This window comes from Ceratina calcarata, unplaced genomic scaffold (assembly GCF_001652005.2).
Source record: "Ceratina calcarata isolate Rehan_Ccalc_2016 unplaced genomic scaffold, ASM165200v1 scaffold44, whole genome shotgun sequence".
Lineage (NCBI taxonomy): Eukaryota > Metazoa > Arthropoda > Insecta > Hymenoptera > Apidae > Ceratina > Ceratina calcarata.
Window position 1 is genome coordinate 233,124 of NW_017167821.1, and position 18,717 is coordinate 251,840.

Sequence of the window (18,717 nt, forward strand, 5' to 3'; positions counted from 1 at the left end):
ACGTTTACCAGGCCGGCGGCGGAGCGCAACCGGCGCGGCGCGTTCCCAGAGACCGCTCATTACCTCCTATCATCGCGTTCATCGTCGCAGCCATCGCAATCATCATCGGTATCGCGAGCTGCGCGGCAGAGCCCGAATCCGTGAGCTCGATGCGCTCGTAAAAATTATCCGAGGCCGTTTGCGGAACGCTTCGAAACGGGCGTAAAGCGAGCGGAATGCTGTCGTTTATCGCGCGTACGTGTATTGTCTTTATTGTCAGCGAGATTCGTGCCCGTTCGTGATTTGTTTAGTTTCTACTCTCGCTTCAGTAGATCCTGTCTAGACTCCATTTTGATACCGTCCTTACGTTTCTCGAGTCAAACATCTGCTTTTAAAACGTATCGAATTATTTGTTTCTGGGACACGTTTTCGAAACGAGAGTTCCATAAATCTGTCCGACAGATTACGAATTACAGAATGTCTTCTTAGTAGAAGAAGTAAAAACGTCAAATATATTAATAGCTCATCGCGCGGTTTAATTAACACGCTGGGGACGTGAATTTCGAAAGAAACGCTGACAAGGACCGCGCGCGGATTTTAATGCTGATTCCCGTGATTGGTTCGCCCTGGCCATGGTCTCGAAATTTCGGGTTTGGCCCACGATATCTTAATAGGGTCCCTGTGCTGTGCTGTTCGAGCCGTGATGGGCGCTCGTTTATTTTCGATACCCGGGCTGTTCCCGAACAACGCCTCTATTCAACGAAATTACCAGCTACGAGAACGTGTCTTCGTTATTACACTTTCGTACTACACGCGTTTTAAATACATTTTCACTAAAAAAAATTCTTGCAATCGGAGGATGCTTCTTGAGAATACTGAAGGAACTCCTTATTTAATTGAGCATAAGAAATGGAAATGATCGTTACTTGCTTTACGTTTGTTATTACAGCAATATAAACTCTGGGCGTTGCGCCGATGTAAACGCCGTTCAGCAGGTTTGTAAAGTTACAATTTATTCTCGATCACCGTTCGTCATAGCGACCGTAGTTCGGGTTTAATAAATTTACAGCCTCTGAAGAGAAATCATAAAATCGTGATGTATGTATATCTGTCGTGGATACGCGCGATGATGTGCCTAGTAAATTATAATGTTCTACCAAGTATTCGTTTAAGAACGATCTTCATTAAGTTGGATCTTTTTATTACGGGTTTCTTAGAAAAGAAATACATAAAGCTAGCTTTATATCAATCAGAATTTCCTAATTTGTTTGGAGTAGATTATGCACAAAGTATCGTGGGACGGACTTTTGAAACTGTTCTGCAAGGTATGAGAATAAGAAATAGATTATTTAATAACTCGTTTGTCGGACGGTCGCGCGGTACGAAAGGCAGTGCGTCGTTAAAATAATATATTTACGTTTACGATTTGGCGATGATCGAGACGGCACGGGCCGATTCGGAACGACAGAGGAAACGCTAGTCAGCGATGTCGGTCCACTCGGTGCTGCACCAGACCAGAAAGGGGCAGGGTGAAGCATAAGAGCTCATAAATGCGAATTTAAGAGGCGCAATAAAAACACATTGAAATTGAGAGTGAACGAGCCACAGCACGTGCTTTCGCCCGTTCAAGATCCATGCTGTTTCCTGATATTTCAAATGTTTAGGAAACACGCCACCCCTTTATGTTTACCTCTTCTACCTACATTGTATTCTTTATTGTTACCGCTTGCTTTCCGCTTTATCGTGAATTCTAACAAATTCCTAATGACGTGCCGATATCATTGTCATCGGAAAAGTAAAATTTAATTGCTGGGATCGATGATTTAGATAATTCTTACGGTCTTCGGAAACTACATCGTTATCGTCAATGAAAGAAAGGTTCTCAAGATAAAAAAGGGTATATCGGTTTATAACCCTTGGAAGAATTACTCGTACCTTAAACTCTTTCAACGGGGGTATTACGAGTAGCTATAATCTACATACTTTCGTGTCCCAGTCGGAACGGACCATCGATGACCTCGTAAAGGCCTGGCTAATCCGTTTTCACTTTCGAGGTAACGCAAAAAACGTCCCAGGTTTAAGATCTTAAGCCCTTACGACTGTTTACCTCTGCCCAAACGATGTTTCGCCTTGAATTTGTCACGATGCAACTTTTTTCTGCATTTGACCTCGACCAAACGTACCATGAATCGAGACACCATGAACCAGATGCATTTGTGAAATATCTAACATCGACTCCGAACGACTGCTATTGTATCACCGATTTCATTCATTCGAATTGGTTGCAAGCAAGGTTGATGTCAAGATTTTTTATAATCACATAATTTTCTGAATACTTACATTGGCATTTTTACTTAAAAGAGGGTGGCTAGACGGTGCTGTAAGAAAGTGCAAATTCCAGGCAAACCAGTTGGCAACACTGCTTTAGACGCGGTATCGACCGCGGCTCCCATAGGCCAAAGCATCTCAACCTCCGAGTCTCTCCTTCCTCCTCAGCAACCTCCCAGGATCCTCGACCCCTTCACCCTTTTACTGCCGCCGCGCCGCCGGCAAACAAGGCGACTGGATTCCGTCGAATAATTAAGGCGAATTAAAGATTGCCTGCACACGATCTTTTGTCTTATTTTCAAATCTCCTCCATTTCAGTTATGAAGTAGACAGATTTAGAAGAAACGTGGCAAATGTCTTATGACAGATTATGACGTTACCCAAGTATTCACTTATCTTCCCATTGTAGGCACAATAAGATTTAAGTGCTCACACGATTTTCTCATTACGCGTTTTCTTGAAAGCAACAATTTTTCTCATCTCGAGAGCTCCGACGTAGCGTTTAATTATCCCAAAACAACAAATGGCACGTCGCGTTACAAGCGGACATTATTCCTAAAGAAGGACGTTAAACACCTTCACGATGATGCGGCCCGTGACAATTTGTAAAGACTCGGACGCGTGCACAGGTGTCCACGAATATTCGACACGCATGAATACACGCTCGCGCTCGAGCACTCGAAGGTGCACGCGAAGTAAGGACGAGGCGAGGTGAAGTGGTAGACTCTACGACCAGTTTATGGTCTCTCAACGTTATATCGTCTGTGTATATCTCTGACAATTCGTCGCTAATGCTTTTACCATTAGTTCCGATTGCACGCCGTGGTACCTGCCGTGCCGCGGACATGCTTAACTCGCCAGAAATTATGCGGATCCGATTATTGTTGCTCGTTAACGGCGTCGAACACTTTTCACAAATGTCCAGTCGATTCGGCTGAGATCGAAACGAAAATCGTAATAATTCAAACGTCCCTTTCGTCATCTTTCTGTATCCGAGTTAACATTCATCGATTTAAAAATTTTAAGTGGCTGTTTCTTTTTCCTCGCGAGGAGAGAATGCACGTAGAAGAACTGTTCCGAATCCGTGAGAGGGTAATTGATTATACGGGACGAGGAGAAGGCAGAGCCGAAGAAAAAAGGAAACAGGAGGCAGGGGCGAAACAGCGGAGCTATCTAATGGATGCGAATATATCGCCGTAATAAATTTCGCAAAAACCCGAAAGGGGATGAGGCCGTGCGAGGCTCGGTCTAGCCTAAGGGCCAGGTTCTCGCGCGAACGAGGAGGAAGGAAAACGAAAGAAAAGCGGTCGAACGAGCTAAGGCTGACACACGTTTCCGGTGCGACGGCCATCTTCCCCTCGGTTGGACCAATCGGTTGCCGGGGTTCGCACAGGGGTTGAAACAACCCTCGACCCGGCTGGGCTCCACCCCTCGACCGTTTCTCCGACGGATCAATAGAGACTAACCCCTGCATCCACCCCCGGCAACGTCGGAGAATACACGCGTCGTTTCGAGGGAAAAGAGTTAAGCTTAGAACCTGTCTACTCTGCTGGAAATTGTACCGTTTCACGCTACCCTTTTTTTTCAACGCCAGCATCGGGCTAAGTCTCTGTTCGATAAGAAGGTAGCACGTTTGAGGAATGGCTGGGACCGAAGTGAATAGATTAGAAACGAGTAAAAGAATAATAAATAGTGGGGACTCGGTTTGTTTAATGCTCGCAGGTCCACGTGTGAGGATAGTCGTACCATACGTATCCAGCTTGACAATTGACTTCTTCTTAGAAAATGTTTATAAACGGTAACGCTCCACTTGTCTCTAAATAATAAACTATTAATAAAACTGGAAGCAACCGAGGTCGGTTGTGTCTGATGGGAACCGAGTAGGAGGATGTATGCACGAGTGAAAAATGCATGCGACTGGGCGTCGCCGCGAATAGAGACGAACGACACCCCACGGTATTCCGAATACACGGTACACGCGGAATACCAACAACATCGTGACCCTCTCGCGTGGGAGCTTTTTGCTTTGAAATGGAATTCCGCCACCCACCTCGACCCCCTTCGACCTTCCGCAGGAACATGGCGGCCGCTTCCTTGAAACGCAGGACCGTCGAACGTGCAGGCGCGGGGTGGAATGAGACACCATGGTGGTACAACGTGGATCGGCTTAATTCGAACCAGGCAGCGTAATGAAAACTTTCCTCATTAAAGGCTCCCTTAACGATTCCCTCCGCCATCTTGCTAACTAAGCGCGAGCTTGCGAGCTTACCGCAGCTGGAACTCGGTCCTTCAGTCTATGAGAGCAATACTCACGTAGTATAAATTTTGAAAAGATTTAGAACGAGATGTTGATTGATTTACAAATACACAATTTAATTCGCGTGATTCTTTCTTCCCACTAATTCTCGCAAATGATCTTCACTCGTGCGGCTCAGGTCAGAAACGTCTTATTTGAAACAATGTTTTCCGTTAGGTTCGCAGCCCGCCCGTAAATCCTCATTTCGAATCCCGAAACTCATATAAAACCGTGCCTCGACCAACCCTTTCTTCCCTCCGTCCCTACGCTGACCTTCGTTCCGATTCCACGGCATCTCGCCGACCGTTCCGAGCTCTGTTCTCCCTTTGATATATTGTCCACATTTTGCGAAACGTGGCCTCTAGTCACTTTGCAGGAGAGAAATAAAGGTGAGAAATTTGTGTTACTCATACAAGGTCTTAATCTTATTTATAATATAAATATTGCGACACAGATCAATCTGTATTGAGTACGTGATTAAATCAGAAAGATCATCGAACGAGCCATCAAGCTGGGAACCACTTATATCAAGAGTGTCAAGAATGATCATAAATAGAATATACGATTGTGATAATATCTGAGATCATAAACGTTGAATAAAATGAATCCTCCGATTAATCTCCATCCCAGTCAATGAAACAAAATCCGTTCGAGGGAACAATGAAACAAATCGGGGTTCAGAATTATTAAACGAGCATCTTGTCTCCGTTTCGAGGGTAGAGGAAAGAGAACACAGAAAATTTCCAGTGGCGATAAATCAACGCGGTCCGAAACTCCGCGGACAGGCGAGTCGCAATACCTAAGTTAATGACACGACACACGGTATAATAAAGTTAATGGCTTTATGATAGTCCGTGGGACAGTCGCATGACCGTGACAGTATCGCTGAGACACGAGCGAGTGCAAGGTACGCTTTCGAATCGGAACTGGACATCAGCTGGAAGGAACATGTTAAAAATAGTTCTCATCACCGCGTCGCGTTTTCTCACGGCGCAGGTTCTATAAACCCCCGTGTATCATGTGTACAACACTTGGTAACTTGAAACCAGATCTAGAGAAATTGTTAGCTCGCTAGAATAAGTTCCTGTGCCAGGAACACGAAGCAGCGAAGAACGCTCGCATGCGAACTCCCACAAAAGCCGGAGCATAGACGGTCAGAGAGAAAAAAAATGTAATTTGCAACGCGTGTACGCGAAACCAGAATTTCATACGATCGCACGCGCTAGCTCGTAAATATCAGCTCGGGGTCAGATTTTTTCCGAGCGGGTTTTACGACACGAGGCGTACAGCGAATCAGCAGTTTTGCAATCGGCCCGAACTGGACTGCGCCGGACCTGCACTTTCGTGATAAAGATAAATACGCAGATTGCGTCGATTTCCTTTTATTATATTCGCCGCGGGTAATTGCACGGTAGACGAATCGACGACGATGCGTTTATGGGATTAATAATTTTCCGCCGCGGGATTTCGCTTTTGTAATACCGGCGGCAGAAAGATGCGTCACGAAGCCTGAGGGACGCGGATTAATTTAATGAATCCTGGATCGAGGAGGGAAGAAGATACGACTGGCCATAAATAAACCGTGTCAGCTTATCGCGACACTTTCAAACTACGTCGACGATATTACGATCCGGATCGCGATGATTTAAGGGTAAACAAATATTTGTATGTACGAGTTCTCCAGCAATTTCAATATTGAGAAAATTGCTGGCTGTCATGTCGTTGCATCAAAGAAATTTTTTCATCGGAAGAAAAACTAGAATAATAAATGGAACGTGAGTTATGAAAGTTTCATGAACGCGAAGAGGCCAAGACCAGCATTAGCAATTAAAATTCGCAGAGCAATTAAATAAGTAATGATCCCTTACTTTTACTATATGTTTTTTAATCGCGATACATTATTCGCTTACGCATAATCTAATTCTGAAATTGACAATACTGGGACTTAAATAAATTCCCTGGTAAATTGAATCCATGAACAACGAGAATGAAGAAGAACCTGTATGAGAGTGAAGACTGGGCAAAGCGATGAAAGCGAGAGAAGAGGTCGAAGATTCGTCAAATTAAGCGTAAGATACGGAGGCCGCGTAAATGTCATAGCACCATAGTTGAGCCACGCGTGAATATTCTGTTAATATCCGTCGTTAGTCACGGCCAGTAAAACGCGGCTTTAATAAAGGCGAACCACCGAGAAACAATAAGAGAAACGTTCGTTGAGCGTTAAAACCGCGAGTGTCGCACAAGTGGGTCGTAGTTGCAAAAAGACTTCAGGGCGGCTCGCTATTCCGATTTGAATTAGATTTTTAATCGATCGCGTGCGGACACATTTTAATTACCGTACTGGAAGCACTTGAATACTTTTTTCAGGTTGCGTTCTCAGCTTTCCAAGTTGCACGCCACGCGATACCCACTTTCCAAGTTTTGCCACTTCTACCGGGTTCTACTTAACCAATCTACCAGAAAATACCATTTGCAACGAAACTACTGTTTAATGCGACCTACTTACGATGATCTATTAATAAAAAACTGTGTTTCCACGTCGAATCTAACTCTAAATAGTCGACGAATTGCACGTAATTGCTCTAATCTTTAGGCTGTTGTTCCCATTTTCAGAACCGTCGGGCCGCAAAGGCAAGACAAAACGAGAGCACGTTGCTAGAATTTTACGATACGCGTATTAATCGTAATGCACGAGTCAAACGAGCAGTGCGTTCGCGTCGAAACAGATTTACGAGGTACTTCGTCTACAAATTGATATCTAATGAGACGCCTAACAGAATTCAAATTTCGACTGGTCCCATTGCAATCGAGTATCGACTCTTTCATGAAGGACTGTAAATATATTCTACATACCTTTGATGGACTGTAGGTGAGGCCGTGACTGAACAGCAACTCTTCTTTGCCACATGGGGAAACCTGCACAAAAAACTATCCATTAGAATCCGTTCCATGCGTTCTTCCTGCATATTTTATTTTTTCTTTTCTTCCACGGACGAAACTGCGATTAATATCTCAGCGGACTGACCGGAGATCGATGAACCAAGGACATCAGTGACATGCTTCCTGGTTGCAATATTTTTCCGATAAGGCGGCATATTCACGGTTTTATTGCGACACCTCGTAAATCGCGATTTGTTCGGCCAGAGCCGAAGTTATTCGGCACGCATTTCGTTCGCGAGGTTCGTGAGCCGACGCGAAACGGTGCAGTACTGGCGTAACGTTATCAACAAGCGAACGTGCAACGCCGATTGATTACGGGACAAGTCCGCCTATATCCGAGCCTTGAACTAGAAACGAGTAATAAATCAAGAAAACAACAAGGACCCTTCGAACGAGAACAAAAATAACCGTGGTATAAACTAGGCATGGTGTAGCGTGCGTTGCGTAATCGGCAGACCAGTTGACAATTTGTAGTTTCGCGCGGCAGAACGAATAGTGAAGGGTTCGCGAAATCGATCGCGTGGCAATAATTCCGTTTCCTAATCGAACGATTATAACGAAATTATGGAGGTATTAGATGGTATGAATAAATAGAATTTAACGTTAAATTTTATGGGAATTTTATACTGACATGACTTAACGAAATATCAAAAATAAATCACCTTCGGTTCCATTGCTGGCCCGGCGACCACGGAGAAAGTAAAATGGTGCCGCGACGCCGTCCCGTCGGGTAACTCGCGGATTCGGAATCGAGGCTTCAATCCTTTCTCGATTGAAAATCGCGTCAGCTCGGCACGGCTACGAAAACTGAACTGAACTCGTTCCCGAGGGCGAGGGCGCACGAAACGCGGAAGGGAAAAAATCAAAGAAGATCGTTAGGACACGGCCTTGGATCTGTAGTAGCCCCTGGATGGCCGAGTATAGAAAAAAATTGGAGTATTGACGGAAGGAGACCCTCTGCGGAGTGAAAAAAAATTCCACGGTCATTTCGAACCATTCCGATTGTTCGCCCGGCCTTGGATCCGATATTTAGAGCGTGTTCCCAGAAATTTCCTCTATGGAACGCGCTCGTCGGCCGCCGACGGATGGCTTTGACGTCCCGGCGGGACCTCAGTTGTACCAGGGAAATCATCCCGTTTCGTTTATGGCAGGCGTAGGTGAATTACGTGGGTATTATGGTTAATAAAGTCAGAAAATATGAATGCAAAAGACTATTAAAAAATTGTATTCTTGGTGTACTAAAAAATGATGTCTCTCACGTGCTTCAGAATTGAAAGAAAATTGTTTTACTTCAAGTCTCATGCATTATTACATCATGTTCGGTTTCCTCGCCATCAAATTTTACAGGAGAATCAGATAAATTAATTTTTACTAGCTATTTAAAAATCGATTAATCTTCGTAAAGAACAATTACTGAAGATCGAGCATAACAGGGGAGCATTTGCCCAATATTGAATTAACAGACGGGACCCGCCATGCTGGTACGAGGGCCTGAAAAAAAGATTCGTGGAGATCGCGGTAGGGGGAAACGGGTGGCGATTCGGTATTAAAATTCAGGTAGGCAGACGAAAACCGGGAAAGGGGAATCCGGTTCGAGAGGAATCGGAAGGGATGGATTTCTTCTCGTTTCCAAGAGGAGAGAAAAAAGGAAAAAACCGATCTGTAGCATGCGAGGCACGCTCTTTTTGCCTCCTAGGCGCGTACATTCTCTGCTCGTAATATACGACTTCCGTACGCTGATGGAATATTCGAAAAATCCGGGAGGCTGTTGGTGATAAAAGTATGAAAACGCTCGGAATGTTACTACGCGTGCGGTCGTTATCCAGCATGAGTTACCCACGTTTTGCAACTGTTTACACTTACTAGAAATTCCTGATAGATCTGAATGTATTTTTTATAAAACAGTTCGATGCACGCGATGGAAGTGCTCCATCGACCCGAACGTTTCTTCGGTTAAACGTTTGTCAACCAATTCCCTGTTGCTAATCAAACATCCACAACCATAAACGGTGCAGTAACTCGTTGAGCAAACCGATTGAAACGACGGTAACTTCTTGGGTAAACTTCGAAATAAAACGGGACGTAGAAAAATATTTAAAAGACAATAACAATTGGTGGATAAAAGGCAAGCGTATCCTTTAACTCGAAGGGCCATCAAGGTAAAAAGAGGAAACCGAGAAGACGAGCAATGAATCAGCTTTCCTGGCCGAGGGAGCCTACCAAAATCTCGTCTTATCTGCGGCGCGGCGCGTATTTTAACAGAAGAAGCGGCCCGCGTACAACCCGTAGGTCGATTTGTGGGCGTATATAACTGGTGTGGGCCGATATAAGCGTACAAGCTCCGGTGGAGATATTCTTTCGAATATACGATGGACGCCAAGCCCGATGGCGTGTACACGCGAGCTGCCTGTCCCCTGGAATGCGACGCATTTCTTGGCGAAGTGCCTAACCGTGGAAAGACCAAGATAATCTCGGTGTTTATCGCTCGAGCCAAACCCTACTCACCATTTTTAGAGAACAGAATGTTTATCGCGATGATTCTTTAAAAATTGTTCGACACGAATATTTCACCGTCTGTATGAAATATGAAGTGAAAGTGGAATTTCTTAAAAAGTTTAGTAAGCTTCATAATTCTATTGACTCGACAATATGGATTTCAACTTTCAATCGAGGTACATTGATCAAACTGTTTTCGAGCCATTGCTGTTTATTCCTCTCCCCGAAAGATTGTAAGACAGTCCCTCGGCCCCGGAAACGTTATGGATTATAAACTTCTTTCTTCCCGCCCAACCTCGAGCCACCCGACACAGATGATCGCACCCCCATGGAAAATGTCGCCACGTGAATACAATTACGTGAAAACTTGGCTTGGTAAACACACCCTCCGGACGTAGCAACCGGGATACTGTCTCCGCTTCCAGATCATATTTTACAACAATCGACCCCGCCTCGTTTCCTGCGCCCCTCGTTCTGTAGTTTCCGTAAGAAGGAACCACGTAGGACGCAGAACGCGTGAATACTTGAATATGATTTGTGACTTCTGGGGAATTCTAAACATCTCAAGCGATTGAAGCTTCATTTGGTGTATAAAAAAAATGCATTACGAAGCAGTGTTTAAAGGAATAATTTGTGCGAAGACCGGCGAACGAGGGACGATTCCGTCTATTCGGCACAATTTCTTTTTACGACGGCAATAAATTGGATTTTCCTGTTTCCAAAGGAAACGCTTATTCCAGTTGAAAGCGTATTCCACTCGCGGCTCCCTTAATTCACGTTCCGAGTTCTAATCTCGGCGAGAGCAATAACTGGAGGATGTTCCATCAACGATATGCATCTGCAAATATAGACGGGGGACAATCTAGATGCGAATAGCGCGTTTCGCCGAAACGTTCCCCGAATATACCAGGAATCGTATCTCGCGTCTTCGAACCCCTTCCTACGTGAGGATACCTGAATCGTCTGGCGGTAGGGAGGCGAAAAGGGAGGATGGAATCGAAAAAGGGCGTCGGGGTTAAGAAGGTGGAGCGAGCATCGAACGGAACCCGGAGGAAAAAGAGAACGAGAAGAGGGAGAAAAAAGAAACCGGAGACGAGAGGAGGAAGAGAAAAAGAAAAAAGCGACGGAGGGATAGGAGGGAAGAGGGAAAACCCGGCTGGTCTCTCTAACCGTAAGATAGGAAGGAGAAATACGCGGTCGTAAAAGACGCTCGACGCAGTCCCCAAAGAAAATACGAATTAAACCCGCTGACCGGTGATCCGAGAAACTTCTGTATAATCGAACGGAGACGTCAGCAAACTCTAGTCCCATTCTTAAAAAAATTGGTGCAGTATACGATTCCCTATCAGTTCTTTGGTAAAAATCGTCCGACGAAGAATGCCAATATTGTCTGTTCCATTATTGGGAAATTCTCAGACTTGGTTAGGTGAAGCTAATATACTTTTACGTTCGCGTGGCACACGTGTCATTAGTTGAACGATATTGCGAAGAAGTCAGAAATTGTTGGCTGTAAGTAAAATTGAAATAGTTGAACGAACGTTCTGCAGAAAAGTACTTATTCATGCACGTTTGTTAACCCCTGGACGAACAGTAATAAAAAATAACAGGAATTTCCCACCCTCCGGGAACTTGCATTTAACTTTAAACTCCCGGGACTCCAGTTACAAGCAGCGAACCCCTACGAGAGGGACCTGCCCCAAAACTCTCGTCCCGACCAAAAAAAAAAAAACATCCGCCCCCGAGAAGAGGGTATTAACTGTAGATAACGCAAGGGGACACGTGCCACGAGCATTGAGGACACCACCCTGTGGTTTCAACCCTTTCTATCTGCAGTACCCTATCGTGAAATCCACCCTTCCATACAATAACGCTGAAACTCGCGGAACGCCCGTAAAGGCCAGCCCCCGCCCGTATTTAATTTACTGAATAATTGGAATCAAGCTGCCTCATTTGTGTGCCGCACGAATCCTCAGAGGAGAAACCACCCTACAGTTCCCAACCCCCTGAAACTCTGGATTCTGTCGGAGTCTGACGAGGAGATTTGTGCGCGTTCATAAAACTCGGTTCAACCCATTCCTCCTCCGACCCTCTCCTTGCTCCTCTCGGATCATGCTCGATGCATGCGCAGAGGGTGAATAAAGATGGCCAGATAATGCGAACGGACGAATAGCTACGAGGATTACACTGTTATCCAGCCTCAAGGGTAGGAAAGTTTTCAACCCCGACGATATAGGGACGTCGAGTATAAATCAAGGGGAAGTTTCTAATTGAGTCCTATAAATATCGTGCAGTCATAAAAATACGAACACAAAAGCATCAATGAAGGAATGAACTACGAATATAATTTTACTTAAACATTCAAAAGCAACGTCGTGCTTGCCTAGTATATGATATAATTATAAGCGTCGTGTAGAAAAATTTATTCCTGATTGCATGACGTTAGTCTGAAGACAAAATATTGAAGAGAAAGGGGAGTTGGGACGAGGACATCAAGATCGCGAGCGAAGAACTGGTTATTGCAGCGCATGCGTTTCTGAAGGAAGCAGAAATCGATGGCCGTGGCTGGTTCGTTCTTCATCTCTGTAGTATGCGTGGCGAACACTTAGCCAGATCGTCGTACGTTGAAATAGGTAGGCAAATCGTAGGAGGTGGTGCGGTGCATTTCAAATTTTAGGTAAAGATTACGAAACGTAGTCGTCTGACTTTCAAGTAGTATAACAATGACTTCACAAAATTAATGTTCATGAACTTATATAAATGTCCATTATTTGGGTCAATCATATATAATCGAATAGATTCGCAGCTGCTGTAATATTGTTAATTTACGCTATTTGAAAAATGACCTCTAAAAATATTTCCAGTGAATTATAGTCTATAAAATCTTTAGGACACATAATCATTGACTTGTACTACTGATTTTTCGTTGCAATGCTGGTATAAGGGTGGCGTACAGTATAAGATAATTATAATATCGATATTGAACTAAAATTTGAATGATCAACTCATAGAAATTAATAACTATATGCTGCATTTCTTGAATTTTGTATTGAATTCATGAGATCAATATTTGCTCTCAGCGATGCTTCTGGCGGAAGCTGCGTCAAACATTCGAAAGTCCACAGCTGGTATCTCGACGATGGTACGCGCAGTCGATACTGCGAGGTAGAAGCTCGGTAGCAGAAGGTAATCCTGCATTATCAACATCAGTCTTCAAAAAGTTCAAAAGCAATTTTTTTCATTGAAAAAAATATAAAAATTCCAAAATCCTCAACTTATCGTTAAAAATCATAGATTTGGATAATAAGTTTCCAAATAGAGCTATTAATTATCAGATGTAAACATTTGTTTAAATAAAATTTACACGAAACAATCTCAGAGTCGTTCGTGCATATTGTTTGAATTTATTAAATGAATGTTTAAAAATAAATTAAAGAAGTATTCTTTATCCACGGTGCCGATACTTTTGGGAGCTGTTATATCGACTTCAGGACTCTCCTCTAGCCACCACAAATAATAATGGAAACTGGCAAAATAACAAAATTTTAATTTTCTATTCTCTGGTTACATGTAAATGTAAAACCACGTGCCTATAATTTGCAAAAAATGAGGCCTAGTATTATAATTAAAAAAAATCTCCAAAAATATCACCGATCCTTGACATCATTTTCTACTCTCTGGATGACTCCTAAATGACCTCACATCACCCTCTACTTAGACCGAACATATTAAAATAGCGATTTAACTAGGAAGATCAACTGACAAAGAAAACTGCTCTCTTTCGAAGTTTTAAATAGTCGATCCTGCAACTATGGCAGGCGTAGAGAAAGGTTCTCGTGTGCGCGAGCGCGCATGACCACGATGGCCGCGACCATCGATCCCAGTGGTGGGAGCGAAAATTTACCGGGGAGTGGAATGGAAGGGAGGAAAATGAAAGTAGAAGAGGGATTCGCCAGCGATGGAATGATAGAACGCAGGAAGGGATGAGCAACGAAAGCCCATTGGCAGGACTCCCACAAAATAACCCTGACAATAAAAAGTAAGAACGGCCATCATGGTCTTAAACATGGCCACCGTTACTCGGAACGCGACACAACATCCGTCGGTCCTTTTTTCTCTAAGAATCGAAACGAATAATACTTTATTTACCATGAAAATTTTTATGAATCGATACAATATCATCTAAATGATCAAAGAATTGTACATTGAAAATTCATACGCAGCGGTACTTATCAGATTTTATTACACTATAATTTAAGGAACCTATTTAGTTTAAGCAACTATATTTTAGAGCAGATTACGTATGAGAATTAATTGCCTCGTATAGGATTTATGTGCAGTTAACGAGGCGATTATGGGTTTGGATTGGCAAACTCATGAACTTCCGTCGGAAACTAGGTAAGCAATACACCTGTTTGTCATCCGCTATAAAAGTTGGAACCGTGAGAGAGATCCTTACACAAACCGGGGATTTGTGCATCCTAAACGCAAAGGAAACAGTCGTAAATCTTAAATATTGCCGGTTGCATTTGCTCAGTCAATACTTATAATCTACCCGCGTCGCTCCCAGAAAGAGTCGACTATCCCGTAACACAGATTTACAGAACCGAGTTCAAAGACAGACAAACACGTCGGGGAAGATCGTTCTTCCTTCAGATTGTACTGATTTGAATGGATTCGCGTGACTCAAGTAGAATAGATCAATCATTTCGGCGACGGACGAGTGTCGCGCGACGAGGTACAAGATTCATCGCTCACCTGTTCATAAGGTCAATAGGTAATGTGATAACGACCGTTCATAATGGTTACGGGACGTAGGAATTACCGTGCAAACCGACACTTAAGGTTTATCGTGTCTCTTACCACGGCGTTATGTATACTGTTCTCTTAAAAGTGAACGGTAGTGAGTTGTAACAAGATTATTGACTTTAAATCCTCACGAATGACCCTATAGAAGATTGAAGCTACAAATATATATTACCAATACTCGGGCGCAGTTCGCGTACACAAATCATTTGGCTACTTAACGTCAGAAAATGTTCCTGCAAATAAACAAACAACCGGGTTTCATTCATGGCTGTTTAACTTCTCCTTTCGACCGGGCTAAATCGCGTTAACGAGATAGGAACACGGTTTAATCTGGACCCCGTTTTCATTGTTTCCCTTCTAATAAAACAGGTTCGTGTGAAGCAGACCCATAATCATCCTACTGATGACCAACATGAAACACAGCTGTTATTTCTACAGTAGTTCTTTTCCTAATTTTAATTAAACAAAACGTGTGCTTAAAACTGTGGCACGTTTCTATAAAATGGATAATTTCTTCAATTGAAGCAGCGTAACCGATTCGACTATGAGAAAGAACGTAGTGACAGGGTTCCTACGATAATTAAGAGGTCTAAAGTCAACAGACAGACGTTGGCCTCGAAAATAACGGAAGTGACGGAGCCATCGTTCTCGCAGAACTTCGTGTAACAACGATACGTCACGTTACTCAATTATTATTATCATAATTCCGAGAATTTGAAGGATTAATTAAAAGGCAAGTGACGTTTGGAAAGAAGGTATATCGCGAAGTCGGACATAACGATCGAAGATAATTTCTATCACGAAGCACGGTATCATTTATTACCTCACGGACGGTAATAAAGATTTCAGGCATTCCCGTTTAAATAACCGGGGTCGAGCCGAGCCAGTTCGCCGAATCTATCGTAGAACAGCGGTTGATAACGCGTTCAAAAGAGGAAGACGAGAAATACAATTCTCGAGATAAGCAAGGGGAGTGACGTCGATGCGGCAATAAAATCCCAGGGATAGGTAGCGTGAGCGTGTTGTCCAGCCCCGATTCAAGCCGACGCAAGCAATTCTCGATGGAAGGTCGCGCGATAACATTTTTCGGTCCGCATCGATTAATTGCTTATTACTTATTGCGCTGGTAGCCAGCCACTCGATCGGATCGCTCGCCTGTTCGGTTGTAAATCACGGCTACATACGTACGATCAAGCTCTCGCGATAATTGGTTCGTTCGGCTCGAACAATGCGCAATTGTCACCGTGAAAGTGTCGACTCGAAGGATCGCGAATTGGGTTACGCAATTACTTTGATTAACGTCAAATCGAATCGGCGCGAGAAAGGAAAATCACGGTGCAAGCTTTATAGCATCGGACGATTTTGCCCGAGTCGAGAAATGGATAAGAATTGATAAATCAGATAAGATCTGATGAGTCAACGAATGAAAGAGTACGTATGTCGTTAGATGCAGTTTAGAACAGGTGTTTACGAGGGAACGTAACGGCCACGCTTTGTGGAGAACCTGACAACGGGACGGAGTGCTATTACGACGCTCGTAGTTGTAATTATTACTGTACCTATACGTCACGATTATGCAGGCGCGAGGCTGTTTACAGACACGATACCATTTATACCTAACTTACTGCGTTGTTAACGATCTCTCTCGTTTTATCGGCTCAGGTAACATGACCGGGAACATTCATCTCCAGCCACAGAGAGAAGTGATTACAGACGTGAATAGACGAGGGTTGCATCGAAAATTAGAATTGGCTAATGTTCTATCAAGAATTCTTATGAAACATTTCTCCACTGTGACGAATATTTCAATAACTCCAGTCTTGAAAAATTTTACTAAATCGTTGATTTTATTAACCGTCGAATGAGAAAATCCGTTGAAAAACTATTGAGAAGCGTTCTCGAACGAACGAGAAGCGAGCGGCGAATTCGAGAAAAAGCCTGTTCCGTTACAGCGAGGTGTACGTAGAGATTCGAGAAGGAACGGTTTACACAGTGACTCTATCCTATCTCCGGAACTGTTCCCTAATTGTTAAAGCAAACACACTGATGAGAACGTCTAACGCAGAGGTGCAGCGGCGACGATCTACGTCTGGGATCGGTCAATTCCTTGTCAGCCGATCGCACATCCGGTCGTGTTTGGCGTTAGAATTCGCACCTCCGTGGAAATTATCAACACCGAATCCGTTAATAATACGATTACGCGTTACGGAAGACACGTGGCACCGATAACGCGGGACACAGTGACGTTATCGATAAACCGAACCTGTCACAAGCGTCTTGCAAAGATCCCGAGCGAGCGTTGCATCGCTAAAAATATTTGTCTGCCAAAAGACTTGCACGTTTTATGAGATATTCTCAATTTCGACGGATCGAGCTTCTTTGAGGATAAAATTAGTATACCAGGAACATTACCTTAGCCGTCGGTCGGTTGAATCATCGGATCACGTGTCGAAGAGTCAACACGTCAGGAAGATCACAGCGAGGCCGACGGTATCACCGCAAACAACCCGGCTTCTCACTCACACTACTCCTCCATTCCTCGGCGAACGAATACGACAGAGTTCTTTATCTCGTTCGTAAACCTACATTTTGCCGCGAGAAACTGTCGTCGTTGTACTCGATTCGCTATCACTGTGAGAGAGATTTTTAACACATCGACACTCGATTCGCCAGGACGGCGGGGAAGGGGGAGACAGCGAGGATCGCCGGTGCCAAAGGGGTGAGTTTTCAAGTTCGGTCGCGGTAAAAAAAAAAAAGGAACGAAACGCGGCCGAGGGTGTCCGACCGCGTCTTACCGGGCGATCACAAAAGGAAGAGGTGCGCGCCTGCGTGCCGTCGACAATGTACTCCGTCGCCACTTTTCGAGCGCATAACAATGGACCACGTTGGTGAAACGGGACTCATGGTCTCCGTATGGGACGTACCGCGCACTGAACCAGTTGCCCGCTCGCGCAGATTGCATGCCCCACCCTTCGCCCGCGACCCTCTCCATTCCGATGGTTGCATCCATGAGCTTCCTTCCCCACCAGCCAGCGAAAACGTGATGGTCTCTCTTTATCCCCACCAATCGACTCCCTACCCATCGGTTTTGGTTCCTGGACCAGCAACCTTTTGCTTCGACGCGGAGACCTCCATCCCTTACCATCCGCCGTGTTCTCTTCAAGATTATCTTCGCGAGATGTACCAATTATAAGGAAACGAAATAACCGTGTTTTCCAGTCGTTCTCACATCAACAAGCTTGTCACAGAATGGATCGGCTATTTTGTAAGGCCCGACTAGTATACGATTTCTTAGCAACATCGATATTCGCGTTTTACTAAAGCAGATGGAAGGAAGATTCATATTCCTAGTCTTGACTCCTTCCAATAATAATAATAATAATGAGGAAATCCTTTTCTATTCTCACTGAATCATACATTTTTCATTCCATTGTGTCACGTTCTATTTTTGATGTTAAATCAACTGTGCGAAGACCAGGATCCACCATTCCCGTGGTTTTATTATTCACGCCATCGCGCCGATATACCGGTGTCGCTGCCTTTTTTCTTTTCTCAGAGTCCGAACGGACGGGAACGCTCTCACGCAGAGTTGGAGCTCGCGAGGGGGTTTGACACTTGGAATAAAATACGAGCCAGTTCTGTCTCGCGTCACGAAGCCGCGCCTACGTATCCAGTTGCGCCGGATACCGAACACAAAACCTGGACGCGATTTACACGCGTCGGTTCGTATCCAGAAATTTTGCTACGGATACGAGGCCTACCTGACGGACACTGGAACTTTTATTAAGAGACGACATCAGTTGTGCTGCTTTTCTTTTAAACGAAATTGTTTTTACAAAACGTCGAACGTTTCGTTGGTTTTAATAGTTGGA